We start from the raw sequence: 18,931 nt of genomic DNA, 5'->3' as shown, positions 1-18,931 counted from the left end.
AAAATACAATAATCATTTATTTGGAATTTGTATATGCCCGGATGAACCTGCATTTGAAACGTCCTGGTGAAAGCTGCTCTTGGTACATCATACCAATAGGGAGTCATTCAAATTCCACCTGGTCGTTAGCAACTACAAACCAGCAGTGGAAAGGAGGAATGATAATCCTAAGAAAACAAAGGCATGCCAGAATGTGCTTTGGTTTACAGCTCCATAAGTAGAAATTTACATTATCCTCAGGTTGATAGTCAAGGACATTTGAAGACTGCATTATGGAGAGCTACCTGTGCTTTAACTCATGTCTACCTCAAAATATTTTTAGAAACACTCAGCATCTTCAGTGCAGTTCATTTATTCACTGCTTTATTGACTTCTCATAACCGGCTAAGTACTACGCTAAGCAACAGGGACCAAGTGGTGAATGAAAACAAGTGGTTTGTGTCCTTATGAAGCTTACAATCTAATTTACAATGAGAAATAAGCCCAACAATTTATAATTACTCATTTTTCATAAGTTATGGATAAAATGAATAGAAATAGTGTCCGTTTTTGATAGGATGGCCAGCAAGTTCCATCTGAGAAGATGACAGTTAAGCAGGTAACTGAATGAATGAGGGACTGCTTCTCCCTCAAAGGGGTGGGAATAGGTATTGGATCCAACTTGTTCAAAGGCCCTGAGGTGGGCCAGGCCCATTGGGAAAGTGAAAGGAAGGTAATGGGGCTGAAGGGAGGAATTCAGTGGAGGAAGGGAAAGATGGCAGTGAAAGAGGTGTAGGAACTTTTGGGACACTGTTTTGGGAGCAATTTGAATCTAATCTGAACTTGAAGCCATGAAGGTGATTTGGAGATGTGGAAGGGCATTGATAATGAAATGGTTCATTTCATCAATTCACAAGTATTTATTGAGTATCCTACCACATGTCACGCACTATTCTACTTGCTAGGGATGCACTGGTGAGCAAAACAAAAATCTGTCTCCTTGGACCATACATTGTAATATGGGAGGTTGTTGTTAGGGTTAGCATAAAGGGTAAACGGATATAACGAAGAACTCCAAAATACAACGGCCAGTAAAAAGTAGATGTTTGTTTCTGTGTCATGTAATAGCCCAGGGCAAGGAGTCAGGCTCTGTTCCATGAGGTCATTTAGGGTCCCAGGCCAGTGGGGCAGTTCTGCCTTCCTCAGCATTTGGTTTGCAAGTTCCAACCAGCTAGAAGGAAAGAGGGGTCCAGGGCAAGCTTCTTTAGGAAAATGACCAGAAAGTTTCACACATCAATATTACACACGTAGTTTTGGGGACATCTTAGTCACGTTGTCCTCCCAGGCCACAAGGAAACCAGGGCAGTGTAGTTTCTAGCTGAAAAGCCAGGTGCTCAGAAAGAAAGGAAAAACAGATTTGGGTGGCTAACCAGTAGACAGGGAGAGCGACAATAAACAAGATAAATAATTGTAATATCTTGTATGCGAATGATGAGTGATAAAGGGAAAATAAAGCAGGGAAATATCAGGTGGTGGAGGGTGCAGTTTTTCATAGGGTGACAAAGGAAGGGCTCCCTGAAAAGCTGCCATGTGAATAAAGCCCTGAATGAAGTCTGTGAGCAAGAATGGTCTTTCTCAGTTGTTGTGAGGCCCAACATAACGCAGAGTTGTTTTTAACATGATTGAATCTTAGACCTTATCTGTAAGTATTTAGTTAGTGGAAACGCACCATTATGCCACAACTTCACTTAGAGCAGGCAGTACAGGAAGGCCTTAAACCATGATTGCTGGATGGATGAATTACATAATACTAGGATCTGGACTGAAGCATCTCAGAGATTTTGGACTGAGATTTTGTCTTGGTAAGTGTCACTCGCTAAGAAGGGAGAAATTATGATTCCTCTGCTATACTCAGTTTAGAGTGTTGCACATACTTTTTTTTATAGGGTGTTTTTTTCCCCATGGGGTCGATTTTTTTCTAAGTGTGTAAATTATCATCTGAGTCTGCTATAAAACTCTGGTTAATTTCAGTCAGCCGTTTTAAGGATGTGGTGATATAAACAGAAGGAAGTATTTTCATGTTCACCCCTGGTCATATAAATCTTGCTTAGTTTGCCCTTCTATTTACAGAAAGCAATACTTTCCAGTCCTTTGCTATTTTCTTAAATTATATTTGAGTGCTGTTTTAAGTATGTTTCAATGTAAAATACATAAGCACCTTTTTCTACTCCTGTGCTACTTTTGTTTTCTAAGGACAACTCATTTGCTTAATGGGACACATGAAAAGGATTTTCTCTCAATTTTTTTCTCATATGCCCTTTCCCATATTTAACACCCCTAGATTTGGATATATAGATTGTCTCTGGGATTTCTTATTATTGTAGTAATCATTATCTTTCACTAGGGAACTCATGGTTTAGAAAGGAAGATAAGACACATCTGCATAGATATATAATGAAAATACAAGGCAGGAAGTGATGAATGCCATGAGAAAGGTAAAAATAAAATTGCTTTTATAGTTCGCAGACTGCAGAATGCAATGAGTAACCCTGTCAGTCTTTGCTTTCACAACTGTGAAAGGAGACAGTAAGGTTAACTTTGAGCTTAATATATAATGCTCTCAAAAGTAATCTTCCCTTCTTGGAAAAGGGAACCATTTGATCTGTCATTCTACTGTTGAAGTATTTTTGTGAAGCCATCTTTTCGAAGGCACAGATCAAATACATTTTTTGCCTCATGCTGCACCACAGAGAAAACCTCCAGTCAGACTGGAAAAGCGCTGCTGATCACTTCACAGCATTTTACACTGTCTCGGAAGTTACATTTAAATTTGGCCTCACTCCAACTTACCCAGTCCATCACCAAATCCCAACGATTTTACTTCTTTAATATTTTTTGGATCCACTCTTGGCTAGCTTTAATCAATCTCTGCAAAGCCATTAGACTGATTTTTTGAAAACATACATTAATTGAGGTTATTTTCACACTAAGAATCCCCAGTGGCTTCCCTCACACTCAGAGTAAGATTGAAACTCCTATGGTGCCCACCAGGCTCTGCCTGCCTGTGCGACAACGTATCTGACCACTGCCCTTGCCTGGTGCGCTGCTGTCCACTGGCCCTACCCTCCTACTTCTGCACACCGCTCCCACGGAATCATGCAGTCCTCTCCCCAACGACCTCATTTCTAATCCTTCAGAACTAAGCTCAGGCGTCACTTCCGTAAGGAGGCCTTCCCTTGAACTTCAATGGCACCTTGTACTTCTCTTTCACAGGTCTTTCTGCAATTGTAATTAATAATGAATCTTGGAACTAATTATTAGCTGCCTCCGTTTCTAGAACAAGATCTACGGGCATGTGTGTTTTTACTTATTCACTGCTCTATCCTCAGAGCCAATGTCTAGTATGGTGCTGGGCACTGGAATAAATGCTCAAAAAAAAAATTGTTGGTAAAGAAAAAGAGCAGAAAAGTCCCAGATCGCATACATTTGAGTTCGGTGGGTATTTTAATGTTATTGGAATGTCACAAAAGACAAGTATCCACAACACCCCGGAGCTATTAGAAATGCACTTCTCAGGCCTCTGATTCAGACCTACTGCATCAGCTTCTCTAGGGGGAGGGGTGGCAGACTGTGTTGTAAGGATCCCTCCTGGTGATGCTGATGGGTAATAATGCTTGCAGACTCGGGTTCTATTAACATGCTGACTGACGCTTGACTTTGCCTAAGTAAAATGTGAAGTTCGATTGAAATCTACTCTCAAAATGAAGTACATTGTATCTGACCAACAGTGGATGATGAGCTACTTTTCAGTCTCCCTCCTCCCATTTTATCAGTCGATATCTTCAGATATTAGCTGAAATGTAAACAAGGGCAGCTTGATTGGTCAACCCAAACCTGGATGTTAAAAATTACATAGTACTTTGAACCTTTACTCCTCTGAATCTAACCTTTATCTACTGCCACCCAAATCCAGGAAACAACTGTAAAACTGATAATGCCCATGATTCTAACGTTGGAGCACTTTGTTTTTTAATTTTTTTAAATGTTTATTAATATGGGGTCAATACTGTTTTTTGCTAAAGTTTAGGTTGTTGTGGTTTCTAGATTTAGATCTAAGGCATTTTGAAGCATTACCAAGGTTTGGATGTTCGAATTCTTCACTGCGTTTAGATTCCAGGGCTGAGCTGCACCATCAGTCTGTTTTTGCTGATGGATTGATTGCATCATTAAAGGTCACTGATCCCCAATTTTGCCATTGACTTTAAATTTGCTCCTTGTTTGACTCAAGGACACTGTTTTGACACAACCATTCCCTCCTGGTGACTATTAGGTGATCCATAGCAAATTCATTTCTCACACAACAGGTGCCCAAGGCTCATTGATTCTCCTGCTTGATGCTGGGTAAGAAGCGCAGGATTTGAATGGAGACGGGAGATACCCAAGAAACAAATTATAAATGTTTTAAAAGCCTTTTTGTTTTAGAGTATTTTTAGATTTACAGAAAAGTTGCAAAGATAGTACAGAGGGTTTTCATATACCCCACAAGCAGTTTCCCATATTATTAACATCTAGTACTAGTAATGTACATTTGTCACAGTGAACCAATATTGATACATTATTATTAACTAAAGTCCATACTTCATTCAGATTTCCTCAGTTTCCCATTAATGTAATTTTCCGGTTCCAGGATCCTATCCAAGATACCATGTCACATTTAGTTGTCATATCTCCTTAGACTCCTCTGGCTGTGATAGTTTCTCAGACTTTCCTTGGTTTACATGATTTTGACAGTTTTGAGAAATACGGTCAGGTATTTTGTAGAATGCCCCTCCACTAGGATTTGTCTGTTTTTCTCATGATTAGACTGAGGCTATTGAGTTTTGGAAGACTAGCGAGGTGAAGTGTCTTTTTTTTTTAATTTTCTTTTATTAGTTTCATGTGTACAAAACACTGTAATAGTTAGACATTTATCATTTATACCCCTCACACAGTGATAAACCCCCTCCTCCCATCTACTACCCCTCTAACATCGCACACAGCCATTACATTTCCACTGTCTCTATTGTCTCTATTCCTTATGCTGGAGTCCACTATATATATAAAATTATAGTTGACATTCATTATTCTTCAGTTTCAGGTGTACCGTGCAGTGATCAGGCATCTACATCATCCCTGAGGTGGTCTCCCTAATAAGACAAGTGCCCATGGATATCCTACATAATATTTACAACATTATTAATTATATTCCCCAAACTGACCTTCGTGTCCCCATGGCCATCTTGTGGTTACTGATTGTGCTTTCTAATCCCCTCACCCTCTACCTTATCCCCACCCTCCTCCCATCTAGCAACCCTCAGTTTTTCCTCTATGTCTCTGAGACTATTTCTGATTAGTTTGTTCATTTATTCTTTTCTTTAGATTCCACATATAAGTGAGATCATATGGTATTTGTCTTTCTCTGTCTGACTTATTTCACTTAACATAATGTTCTCTAGGTCCATCCATGTTGTTGCAAATGGTAAGATTTCATTCTTCTTTATGGCCACGTAATACTCCATTGTATAAACGTACCACAGTTTCTTCATCCAGTTGTCTATCGATGGGCATTTCGGTTGTTTCCATGTCTTGGCTATTGTAAATAGTGCTGCAATAAGCATAGGGGTGCATATATTTTTTTGAATTAGCATTTCGAAATTCTCTGGATAGATACCCAAGAGTGGAATTGCTGGGTCATACGGTAGTTCCATTTTTAATTTTTTGGAGATACCTCCATACTGTTTTCCATAGTGGCTGCACCAATCTGCAATCCCACCAACAGTGCCCGAGGGTTCCCTTTTCTCCACATCCTCGCCAGCACTTGTTGTTTGTTGATTTATTGATGATAGTGATTTTGACTGGGGTGAGGTGGTATCTCATTGTGGTTTTTATTTGCACTTTTCTAATGATTAGTGAGGTTGAGCATCTTTTCATATGTCTGTTTGCCATCTGTATGTCGTCTTTAGAAAAATGTCTCTTCGTGTCCTCTGCCCATTTTTTAATTGGATTGTTTGTTTTTTTGGTGTTGAGTTGATTGAGTTTTTTTTAATTTTGGATATTAACCCCTTATCAAATGTATCATTGACAAATACCTTCTCCCATTCAGTAGGCTCCCTTTTTGTTTTATTGATGGTTTCCTTAGCTGCAAAAAAACTTTTTAGTTTGACGTAATCCCATATGTTTATTTTTTCTTCTTACTTCCCTTGCCCGAGGAGATATAACAGTAAAACTATTACTCCGAAGTGTCATTTTTATCACACCATATCAAGAATACATATTATCAGTATGACTTACCACTGTCGGTGTTGAGCTTAATCACCTGTCTATACTAGTGTTTACTGGATTCCTCCACTGTGAAGTTCCTTTTTTCCTCCTTTCCATACTGTACTCTTTGGAAACAAGTCAGTAAGTGTAGCCCAAGAGATTCTTTTATAAACGTGAAATTCCATATAACATCTTTCTTGCTGAGTGGGACCTTCTTCATTATTTTTTGGTATCTTCTTTTAAGTTTTAATTTAATTAGGAGACAGGTATATATCGTTGACGTGTTTCAAATGTTTGTTTAAATTGTGAAGTTTATTCAGTGAATGGATTTAAAATTAAAATGAATATTTTAGTGAATATTTGTTCTGGGGCAGTTAGGGGAACCTAATATATTTTTGCAAATACATTCCTGTCTCCAGTTATTACCCACATGCACTCTTATTTTTTAACCTCCAAGCCTCTGTTTACCTGTAGCTGCTCCTAGAATTTAAATGCCTGCTAGCTGAAACCTCTGTGAAAACATTTAGGTAGATAGAGTGGCCCAGGATATTTTTGCTTGGCAAGAACTCACTTGCTAAAATGATTTTTAATATGTTTGTGCCTCTCTGCTGTGCTGCTTTTGCCAGAATAGATGCAGCCCATAAAGATTTGCTTGTCTTCCTAACTTCTTTCTTAATATCTCATAGCAGTGACTGAGCTTTTGATTTGAAGGGATAATAGCAACTCTGCATGTGCTTTTTGCAGGTTCTGATATTTTAAGAACTGAGAGCTTTGAAAAAGAACATTGCTTTACTTCACATAAACTCAAGACTTCAAACCAAAAAATATACAGCATGTGTCATAAAGAAGGTTCATTCCTAGAAATTACCAGATTGAAAAGGAGCAAAGAATGAGGGTGAAAGAATTAAAGTGGCAGTACTTGCTCAAAAGCTGCTGCTCAGGGTCAGCGCCGTGAACACATCACTCTTTACCTACCCCGTCCTCAATTCATGTCCTTGGCACGTAAAGGAACGTAAAGCACTTCTCAGAAAGATTGTTCCAAAAGGAAAGGCACACAGAAAGTTAACAATTAACTATTTGATTCCACGTGACTGTCGTTACATAATTTAAATCACATTATTCAAGTGTCAGCGCAACTCAATTATTCATGATTTACCAGTCATTAGACTTTCTCACCTTCTCTTTTCACTTATTTTATATTCACAAGTAACAGTGAAAATGATTTCCCTAAACGAGACCCTTTCTATCTTCCAAGCTTTCATATAAGTACAAAAGATTGTATAGATACTATGGGTCAAGCAACCTGCTTATTTATATTCCTTCAAATGCTAGTCATAGTAGCAGATGAAGATCAGAAAGTACTAGCAGAAGAACTCGTCAGCATACTTTGTGTTGAAATTTGTTAGGGAGTTTCAATATCAAGAAATGAGTGTGTCATGCAGCCGATGAACCTCTAGGATGAATTTGATTAATTCTCTACAGCCGCAGAATCTCATAATCAGATGGTGTTGCTTGAGGCCTTCTCTTGCTTTTTGGAGTTGGATAATCTAAATTGTGTAACCGCTAGTGGATTTCCATTCTGTCATGTATCAAGGAACGTCCGGGCAGATGGAGATCTTCTGTTGGGCTGTGTGTGAGCTCAGTGGGAAGGGTTAAAAATTAGGAGTGAGCGCATCTAACAATTTTGCTTCATAATGGCAGGCACATCTACCAGATTTGCTGACACTGCAAACATGGAAGGAGCAGAGGCATCTGGGTTTCATTGCTGGCTTTGCCGCTAGTTTGTTGTGTAATTTGGGGGGTAGTTTCTTATGTAACTTTCCTCAGTGGTCCTCAGATTTTCATCTGTACAGTGAGAGTGGATAGGCTAGAGCATTGCTTAAACCCCTGAAGACCTTCTAAGTCTGTGGTTGAGAATGGGAAATAAGAGTAGCAATATGGGCTGTCCTCCCAGTTACACATTATGAGCGTATGTTACATTACATTAAAATGTAATGGGGGCAGCCGGATGGCTCAGTTAGTTAGAGCACAGTCTCTGAACAGGGTTGCCGGTTCGATTCCCACATGGGCCAGTAGGCTGCACAGCTAGATTGAAGACATCGAGCTGCCGCTGAACCTCTGGAGGGGTGGCCCAATGGCTCAGTTGGTTAGAGCACAAGCTCTCAACAAGGGTGCCGGTTCAATTCCCACATGGGGTGGTGGGCTGTGCCCCCTGCAACTAAGATTGAAAACGGCAGCTGGACTTGGAGCTGAGCCGCGCTCTCCACAACTAGATTAAAGGACAATGACTTGGAGCTGACGGGCCCTGGAGAAACACACTGTTCCCCAATATTCCCCAATAACAATTATTTTTTTAAAAATGTAAAGGGAATCCAATCTTCCCACAATACATTTTATACAGAGGGTGCCAAAAAAATGTACACACATTTTAAGAAAGGAAAAACCTATTAAAATTGTAATAACTCAATATATACCGGTAACAAAAGATGGATACAAGTCACGTCTGACTAATGCAATGACAAGAGGTGCTCAAAGTGGTTACCATTAGCGTCTAGACACTTCTGATTACAACGAACTGCTGCTTGAGCAACATTGACCAAAGTGTCAGCTTGTATACGTTTTTTTTGGCACCCTCGGTATACAGTTGGGGGCATGGGTCTTGACCACGGAACAATGCCAAATTATTATTTTTTTTCTAGATATGGCCACAAATACAAAAATGAATAGATTTCTGGGTAATATGTATGGGCTATAGAGCTTTTTAAGATACGTATTCTGGATTAGGGAAATGGTGGTGGATGGAGAAAGTGAACAGAGAAGAGATGTGTATACACTGAATTCCATGTTCCTCTTCCCTGGTCCTTCCACATGCCAGACTCTCTTTCATTTGTATTCTTTGAGTAGCTCTTTTTTGCTCATGGCCTTGCCTCATGTTGTGTGACGTTGGGAGGGTCAGGGTGCGGGTGAGGGGGCTGCTGGCTTTCGTGTCTTCACAGCAATCCAGTGGCCAGAGCCTTGAGTAAGGCTTGGGGCCCCAGCCTGTCCTGAGTTGGGGCGAATTTCAGGAACTTCAGGCTTCTGAGCTCATCTGCATGTCTGCTAGTCTCCTTCTGACTCTATGTGCTTAGGTGTTTGTAGAGCTGCTTTCTGCTTAGTTCCTTGTGATGAAGAATGGACTGTACTTCCATGCCAGAAACTAGACGCTGTTCTGCTTTTGCCCTGTGAGGTCCTTGTCTGGGTCCAGTGGTTGGGGCTGAAGTTCCTCCAAGGGTAGGAATATGTTTGCTTTCAGCCATGCCTCTCGGGAAGTTGAACTCTGCCTAGACGCACGCCTGTACTTGGGACTTCGCTGCCCATTGTTGATGTTCACTAATTGCTTTCTCCCAGATTTCCCTGCTGTTGTGTTGTCTGCTTTCTCCATGCAGACTCTCCTGATGCTCACTGCTCACCTGCCTGTTGCTGCCCCCTCTCCTTTTCCGGCCCACTGCCAAGCACTGGACACCCCCCCATACGTCTATGTAGACTACAGGGCTTGATCCACCACTGCCTGCCTTCAGAAGCTTAATTATGATCATCAACGGTTTCCTTTCTCTGGGGCCATGATAAAAAAAACGTGCTATTAGCTTGGAGCTGACTTCATTATTTCCTGATATTATAAACTCACCCGTTGACATTTTTATTGGACCCATTTTTTCTGTCTTTCTTTAAAACAAATCTCACATCCCATTTGCAGCCAGCCACTTGATACTTTCTCAGGGGAGTGGCCTAGAATCAAAATCTTCACATTGGAAGAGACTTCCCCATGTATCCAGTTCAACTTTTCATGTGATGTGTAGCTTACCAACGCCCCAAATAACCCATCAATCACATTTTACAACAGTTCTCAATTGGTGTCTTGGGTCTGGGCTATCTGTCTATTCATTCAGTCAGTCAGTTAACACAGATACTGAACATCTGTTAGCCAGGCACTGTGTGTGTGTGTGTGTGTGTCCGTGTCTGTCCATCCATTCCTGTCCTTAGGGAACTGCTACTCTGATGCAGAGTGGATAGAGAAATAAACAATCATGATTGTTTAGAGAAATGGGTCATTTCTTCTGCATGACTCAAGGTTGGTTCATGGAAGGGCTCTACAATCAACACCAACTTCCTGGTACTCCCCCAAAAAAGAGAGAGGAAACCCCACATCTCCTTTCTGCCTCTGTCTCTGACTTGCCCTCAGAATCATCTTTCTAAATGCAAATCTTGGTTTGTTACTGCCCGGTTAACAGGCTTTCTATTGTCTACCCCACAAACTGACAGCTGATTCTTTGGCACAACGTACAGAGCCCTCAACCTTTCTGGTACGAGCCTCTCTCCAGTCTCATTACACACCATTCTCCATCAGGCTCAGTGCCCCAGAACTTGGTGAGTTTCCTGGCTGTGTTGTGCTTACTCCCACTTCTGTTGCATATGTTCTTCCTGCTCCCTGGAGTGACTGCCAGTCTTGTCTTTCTGGTGAGCTTTGGCGTGCTGAGAGCCTAATGGCGAATGGCGTGCAAAGAGGACTACATCACAGCTGTAGCTTTCCTCTTTCATTAAGGTGCACTCCAGCCTGTTTGCTGTTACTGGACATTGTACACCCCTACCCTGCCCACCAGAAGATCATAAGCTACTCTAGACCAGGCAGTTATCTTTGTATCATCATCAGCCTTAACACAGAGCCCAGATAGGCAGTCAGTACATACTTGTTGGATGAATGGGTGAAGAAATGAGTGAAGAAATGAAGACCAGTCTTCTGTAGTCTTTTTTTTTTTTCTCAGTTTAGGCCTTGGGGCTCTGAGAATGCTAGTTAAACAACTCCTACCGCTGTTTTGACCATAGCTTCCTGCAAATCCAGGGCCTTGCACTCGGGCTTACTTATCCACTACTAGATACCTGCCTGCATCTGTCACTGAATAGCTTTCCAAACAAGGAGAAAGGCCCTTCAGGGGGTTTTGGACAATGCTTCACGTCTCTCACCCTGCAGCCTCTGCTGCCAAGATAAGCTTCTATTGTGTCTCTTGAACACAAAAATCAAGAGAAAGGAATTGCAAAGAATGAAAATGCTTCTTCCCTGCTCTTATAAATCAGAACACTTGTAAATTGAGGAGAATTAGTACTTGAACAGGTTCCTGTCTCATTAGGCAGTCCTTTGAATGAGTCATCTACAAAGTCAAGCAATTGGTAAGGACTGTTAGTGGCCATTTATCATTTTAGGTTAATCTGTTTCAAATAAAGAGCAGATGGGGTATTTGGGTCTTAAATTACATATTTATCGCCTTCTTACCGGAGGGCTTTTCTTACACAATTTTATCAGTGAGCCCTGAAAAACACACAAAACTGTCATGAGCTTTGTCCTCCCTATTTTCCTGTCCTTTAATTGTGGGTCTTAACCTTAGAGTCAAAACTCAGCACTTTCAGTGCTGATTAGTTGTAGATCTCTGCCTAAAATGGTCGGCCATTTCTGAAGTGGTATGCTTTTTTTTTTCAGGTTTATTGAGGTATAATTTATCTGCAGTAAAATTCACCCTTTTTAGGTGTGTACTAGCCCTTGAATTTTGACAAAATTAATAGTTTGTAGCCACCACTGCAATCAAGATAATAGACTTTTCTGTCATGCAAAATGTTCCCACATGCTCCTTTGTAGTCAGTCCCTTTCCCATACTGCTAAACACTGATTTGATATCTGTCTTTATAGTTCTGTCATTTCCAGAACTTCATATAAATGGGATCAAAATGTGTAGCCTTTTGAATCCAGCTTGTTTCACTTAGCATAATGCTTCTTTAGAGTCATGCATGCTGTTGCATTTATTGAAAGTTTGCTGCCTTTTGCTGCTGAGTAAAATTCCACTATATGAATTACCACACTATCCATTCAACAATTGATGGGCGTTTTGGAGAATTTAAAGTTTAGGGTGATTATGAACAAAGTTGCTTTAAACATTTGTGTCATGTGTTTATGTGGGCATACACTCGTATATTTATTTCTCTTAGGTAAATACCAAGGAGTGGGATGGCTTGGTTTTAAAAGAGTGTGTAATTTTATAAGAAACTGTCAAACTGTTTTTCAAAGTGACTGTACTACTTTGTATTCCTGTCAACAATATATCAGGCTCCAGTTGCTCCAATATCCTTACCAACATTGTTATAGAGAATTGTAATATTTTTAAAATTTAGTCATTTTAGTAGGTAGTAATAATCTCATTGTAATTTTATTCTGTTTCTCCTAATGACTAGTGATTTTGAGCAAGTGTCTGTTAATGGTTTTTAAATATACAGTTGGGTGTGTGTGTGTGTGTGTGTGTGTGTGTGTGTACACACACGGTTTTGAGGGTTCTTTATAAATTCTGGGTACCAGCCCTTTGTCACATATGTGGTTTGCAAATATGTTTCCCAGTCTGTATATTTTATTATTTATTTTTATTATTGTCTTCCAAAGAGCAAGTTTTAAATTTTGATGAAATAAATGAATTTTTTTCTTCTATGGTTTATGCTTCTTCTTTCCTATATAAGAAATAGTTACCATACCTAAAATCATGAAGATTTACTTCTGTTTTTTCCTAGAGGTTTTATAGCTTTAGAGTTTGGTTTATATTTCAGTCTATGATCCACTTCAAGTTGTATATATAGAGTGAGGTTTAGGTTGAGTTTCTTTTTTTGACACAGATAAGTTCTTCTGTTCCAGCGCCGTTTGTTGAAAGACTAAAAGATTCTCCTTTGAGTATTGAATGAATTTGACATCTTTGTCAAAAATCAATTGACCATATATATGGGTAGATCAATTTCTCCTCTTTTTTCATTGACCTATGCGATTATCCTTTTACCAATATCACATTGTCTTGAATAGCATAGCTTTATAGTAAGTCTTAAAATCATTTGGTTTGAGTCCTCCAACTACTTTTTCCAGTTTTTCTTTTTTAATGAGGACTTCTGGGTCCTGACAACATTCTGTTTCTTTTTTTTTCTTTTTTCTTTTTTAACTTTATTGGGTAACTGTGTTTTTTCCAGGACCCATCAGCTCCAAGTCCAGTCTCCATTTTCAGTCTAGTTGCGGGGGTTGCAGCCCACCATCCCATGTGGTAATTGAACCGGCAACCTTGTTGTTAAGAGCTCGTGCTCTAACCAACTGAGCCATCCGGCCACCCCTTTCCAAATATTTTTAGTTATCTTAGATTATTTGTTTTTCCGTATAACTTTTAGAATCACCTTGTAAATTTCTAAAAGAGAAACCAGCTTGGATTTTATTTGGGGTTCATTTAAATCTATAAATTAATTTGGGAGAGAATTATAATATTGATAATGTTGAGTCCTTTGATCCATGAACACAGTTTATCTCTCTAATTATGTCTTCTTTGATTTTTCTCATCAATGTTTTTCATAATTTTCAACATATAAATCTTACACTACTTTGTTAGATTGATCACTGAGTACTGCATATTTACTGGTGCTATTGTACATGGTGCCTATAAAAATTTCAGTCTCCAGTTGTTCACTGCTATATATAAAACTTTACTTGATTTTTGTATAGTGATCTATTTTCCAAACTTGCTGAAGTTACTTATTGGATCTAGTAGCTTTTTGTAGATTCTTTTTGGATTTTCTCCTTAGATAATTACGCTTTCTGTGGAAAAAAAGACAGTTTGATTTCTCCTCTCCAATTTTATCTGTATTTCTTTTCTGTGCCTTATTGCATTAGCTAGGACTTCAGTCTGGTATGATATTGTATAGAAGGGATAAGAGCAGATTCTTTGCCTTGTTCCTGATTGTAGGAGAAAATTATTCAATCTTTCATCATTAAGTATGAGTTGGCTATAGTTTTTTTCATAGGTGTTTTCTATTAGGCTGAGGAAGTTCCCTTCTATTTCTAGGTTGAGTATTTTTAAAAATAAGTGGCACTTGAATGAATATCACACTTTTTCTGCATCTATAAATATTCATATGGATTTTCTTCCTTAGGTTGTTGATATTGTGAATGGCACTGTTTGAGTTATGAATGTTGAACTAACCTTGTTTCCCTAGGCTAAATCCCATGTGATCATTATTTATTATTCTACTTTATGGCTAAAAATCATGGTTAGATGCCACAAAGTTGTTGGCAATTCCTTACCATATGTGTATTTTATAGGTCACTAGAACCACTTCCATCCTTGTTAAGGAAAATGCCTGCTATTATGCAATACAGGTAGAGTGCCTTTGCTTCATCTTCATTTGGTCTTCAGGCTATCAAAGGAGAGCGAGGGGAAAGGCAACAAATAGAGCAAGTAGCTGTACTAGACAGTGTGTATGTTTATTTAAATTCATCAAATATAATGGGAAATTGACGTCCATCAAGTAATTTGTACCACTGAAGTCTTGCAGCTAGTAAATGGCAGAGTCACCACTTCACGTGCAGGTTTATGAAACCAAATGATCAGCCCACTGCTTTACATTGCCTTGCTGTGGAAATGAGTGCATGCGTGTGTGTAGGAGGGAGGAGGGCAACAGGGACAGGTATGGAGGGGGGGAAGAGATTGAGATTAGGAAACAGAGATGCTCTACCCCCTTTCACCGCCATCTAAGAATCTGGGCTTTTCGAATCTTGGTTTCAACCTCAACTCCGCCATTTACTTTGTTTGTGGCACATTTATCTCACTGAGACTGTTTTTCTAAAATTTGAAATGTAGATATTAACATGGGTTGTTAGGAGTAATACAGATAATATATGTAAAGTGCCCCCCATAGAATGTGCTCAGTGCAGTGGTATCCATTATTGCCGTCATTATTGATTTCTTACCATTAAATGTACTTTATAAGTGGAAATAATTAATTTGCACTTGAAAATGCCAAGTGTGACTTAAAATGATTTCTGCAGATTGTTTAGTTCTTTTGCCAAAATAATCTAAAGCAAGTTCCTTTTTATAAAAATGGACTTAGTTTCCTCTACTTGTTACCCGTTTCCTTCCTAAATCAAAATGAGACCAATTTACTAAATCAATTTGCAAATTTGGAAGATTTTAAAAGTTCTGCCGAATGCTTTGGGCTTTAGAAATGAGTGTGTGTGTATGTGTGTGTGTGTGTGTGTGTGTGTGTGTGTGTGTCTCTGAGGGGGGCGTGGGGTTCTGGAAGTGATTGTCTCAGCCCAGAGAACTAGAGATGCCATTTTCATTTTTCATGGGCAACCAACCATTGATAGCTAGCTTTTAGTCGCCTAATTAGCTCAAGCCAATCTGATCTGACAGTTTCTGAGTCATCATGACTCTCTTCCCTAACTCACACAATCCACTTCAGGCTGTTTGGAGGTAATGATTGCCTTTTTCAGTAAGGTTATTTTGGTTATCACAAGTAGAGCCCCTAGCGTGCCTGTGTTTCGTCAGTCAAGTCAGGGAGATAGCAATGAGAAACAAAGCGGCGTCTGAGCAAGGGCAGCACACCATCATCAAATGACCTTTCCGAGCCCAGGACCTCAGGAGGGCTGTCAGCTGCCGCTCCAGCAATGCACAGCCTTCTAGGAATTGAGTCTCATTATTATTTGATTTCATAGCTGTACCCTTTCAACTAAAAGTGCTATTTGACAGATGAGAAAGTAAGGGAAAATCAATTATATTTTGAGAATTTGGGGATAATATCACAACTCAGAATTGGGAAGCACCAGTCTTGTTTGAAACAGCTTTATGGAGGTGTGATTGTTTTATAAAATATTGTATATATTTAATGTACACAATTTAATGGGTTTGAACATATGCATGCCTTCTTGAAATCATCACCACAATCAGGGTAATAGACATATCCGTCACCTCCCCAAGTCTCCTCCTGCCCTTAATGTTTTATTTTTACGTGTGTGGTAAGAACTCTTCGCTTGAAATCTGCCCTCTTAAATTTGTGACAACACAGAGTTTACACTTTACTGTTTCCAAAGCACATTGACTGCATCTTCTCATTTCATAAATTAGGGGAGGCGTTATTTCTATTTCATGATAAAAAAATAGACCTTGGAGATAACGTTTTCCCAAAGATCACTGTCGGCTATTGCACCGTATCCAGAACCCAATTCTGATTTTTGTCCAGTGCTCTGTGCATAAGACACATTCAGAAACGCATTCGTACACATTCAAAAGCTAAATGTTTTATGACTACCATTGTCCCCACAATTACGATCAACAAATGTGATTCGACGCCCAGCTTCAAACAGAGGTCATGAAATAACTAGTTGGGACATAACGTTTTGGGAATAACTTCTTCCCTTCATACCTGTAACTTTCCTGTTCTAGATTGGCTAGACAGGGTTCCAGTGTCCAAGCAGGAACGATCAAAGGCTGGTCATTACACTTTGGGGTGGTTTTAATTAAAATGTTGGGCTCAGCCTGGTAGATAAGGTGGATGATGGGGCCTCTTGAGTAGCTGCTCTGTGTTAAACACTATTCTAAGCTTTACAGGGGCATAGAGATGAAAACAAACAAAAAATATGATTCTACTCTTTAGGAACTCGCAAGCTAGCAGAAAAGATGGAAGGATACATACAGATACTTCTATATTCTGCTTCCTCCAGTCCATGCTCCATTCTGCAAGCAGAACAATGTTTTGAAAACACATGCCCTTTCCCCGCTGGAAACTTTCTGGTGGTGCTGTTTCTCCGAGGACCAAGTCCAGGTTTCTTAACTGGACACACAGGCTTCTCTGATTTGGCCCAGCTCCTTCTCCTATACCAACCCCTCTGCCGCAGGCTCTAGGCACCCACCACTCCTTGGCATAGAAGCTCAGAGCCTTTCCTGATCTTTCGTGCCTCTGGGTGTTTACTCATGCCCAGCCCCCTGTCCAGAATGCTGTGTTAGTCTGGGTCCTCTGATCAGCAAATCTAGGATTCAACTTGCAAGGATTTTATTAAGGGAATGCCTGTGTGAGAGACAGTGGGGAGGGGGGTGGGAAGGGTGGGTGTACCGTTAGTCCGTGATGCAAGTCTGACCCCTAGTGAAGGGGAGACGGAGTAGCTTAGGCAGAAGCTTCTAGACTGAGGCAGGTTCTGGAAAGCCTTTGGGGAGTCCGACGTCAGCACTCAGTGGAGTCCCACCCCCGTTGTAGTCAGGCCTTCATCAGGTCGGCACAGCCCGCTGGAAGCATGGCTTCCATACACACATTGGGATGAGTCTCTGAGGCAGCAGCTCGGTTGTGCTCATTGTACTCGGCAGTCCTCTTCGCCTCCATCAATGCCTTTCCTCTTCCGTTTAATTCCTCCTGCTTACCTGCCTTTAAAGGGCCGCCTTTAAATGTTTCCTCTTCTGGAAAACTTTGCCTTGAAGGACATTCTCACCATGTCACACGATGGTCCGACTGCCTGCAATGATGAGCATCCCCTCGTGTCTGCCCGGTTCATTCCTAACACACTTGCGTGAACCTCTACCAGCTATTACAGGACCGCAAAACTGGTAGGTGTGTTGAATGAATGAGTGAATGCGTTTGTGGGACTTGGACAAGCCAATAGATGAGGCAGAATGAACTGCTTGAGCAAAACCACAGATGGGGAAGAATGAAGAATATACGCTGTCTTTGTCTTTTTCTCAAATTAGTGTGTCTTGCCCAAAAACTGTCATTTTAGGGAAAGTACTATGATGCAAAACAGTGGGGGAAGGACTGTCTTCCTGGCTGTTGAAAATGATTCATATTTGTTCGAACAATGTTTTGAGTATTTCCTGAGAGACTTCTTTTCTGAGAGGAAACAGAGTTGATGGAAATGGAATTTTACTGCTGCCAGGAAAAGTGTGATAAAGATCAAATCTCATACGACTACTACCAGAATAGAAATTTCCACAGAGCAAAGACATCTCAAAGGCCCAGCTAACGGCTCATGTGTGTTTACTATTAAGTGCAGTTGAACTGTAATTCTGTAGTAGAATTTGACCAGGTGTGACAATCCAGTTTGTAACGTACGACTTAGTAGAGAGACCCATTCATCTTGATGTTTGCTGACTCCGCCAGATGTTGGTCATATTTTTGATGGAAAGAAACAGAGAGCTAGCCAGGATCCCAAATCTCAGTATCCCTGCCAATGGCCTACCACTGCCACATGTTGCCAGATGAAATAGACACCCTGAGGATAAAGCCTGACAAAACCATCCTTTATCAGCAACTAGAGATTTCGCCCCTGATCTCCATGTAATGTTGTACCCTGGGTGGGACGGTGTATGAGGCAGATACGCCTTTTTGCCCAGGCCCAAGTCTGCCCTATGCTCTCTTCCTCGTGTCTCGTTTCTCTAGAGTTGCCACTTAAAGGGATGCAAGTTTCTTCATTTGTAATGTGGAGACGAATACAGGTAATACATGCTGAGGGCTTAGACTGTGCCTGACATAAAGTATTTGTTCAGTAAATGGTAGCTCGGTTTTATTACTATGCAGTAGAACCACCGAGAGTCTGAGAGTAAAATCTCAATATTTCCAGGTGAGTTATCAAAATTGGTTGTTCGTGCACTTGGTGAGTGCCTGTTCTGTGATAAAGCAGAATGGGACTTCTAGGGACGTGCGCTGCTGTGGCCCATTCTGTAACGAATCTAACATACATAGTTGCTGGTACCGTGTCTCCCCGAAAATAAGACCAAGCCGGACCATCAGCTCTAAGGTGTCTTTTGGAGCAAAAATTAATATAAGACCTGGTATTATATTATAT

General features: G+C 40.3%; 1 protein-coding gene and 1 pseudogene across 3 annotated transcripts in view; one reads left to right on the top strand and one right to left on the bottom strand.

Annotated features, from left to right (window-relative positions):
* Nucleotides 1-18,931, top strand: part of ATP11C (ATPase phospholipid transporting 11C (ATP11C blood group)) — a 165,885-nt gene that overhangs the window by 13,471 nt on the left and 133,483 nt on the right. The window lies entirely within an intron of this gene.
* LOC141569799 (U6atac minor spliceosomal RNA) lies at nt 14,360-14,477 on the bottom strand (annotated as a pseudogene).

Source organism: Rhinolophus sinicus, chromosome X, assembly GCF_036562045.2.
Source record: "Rhinolophus sinicus isolate RSC01 chromosome X, ASM3656204v1, whole genome shotgun sequence".
Lineage (NCBI taxonomy): Eukaryota > Metazoa > Chordata > Mammalia > Chiroptera > Rhinolophidae > Rhinolophus > Rhinolophus sinicus.
The sequence above is the reverse complement of the archived record's forward strand: the minus strand, read 5'-3'. Positions and strand labels throughout refer to the sequence as shown.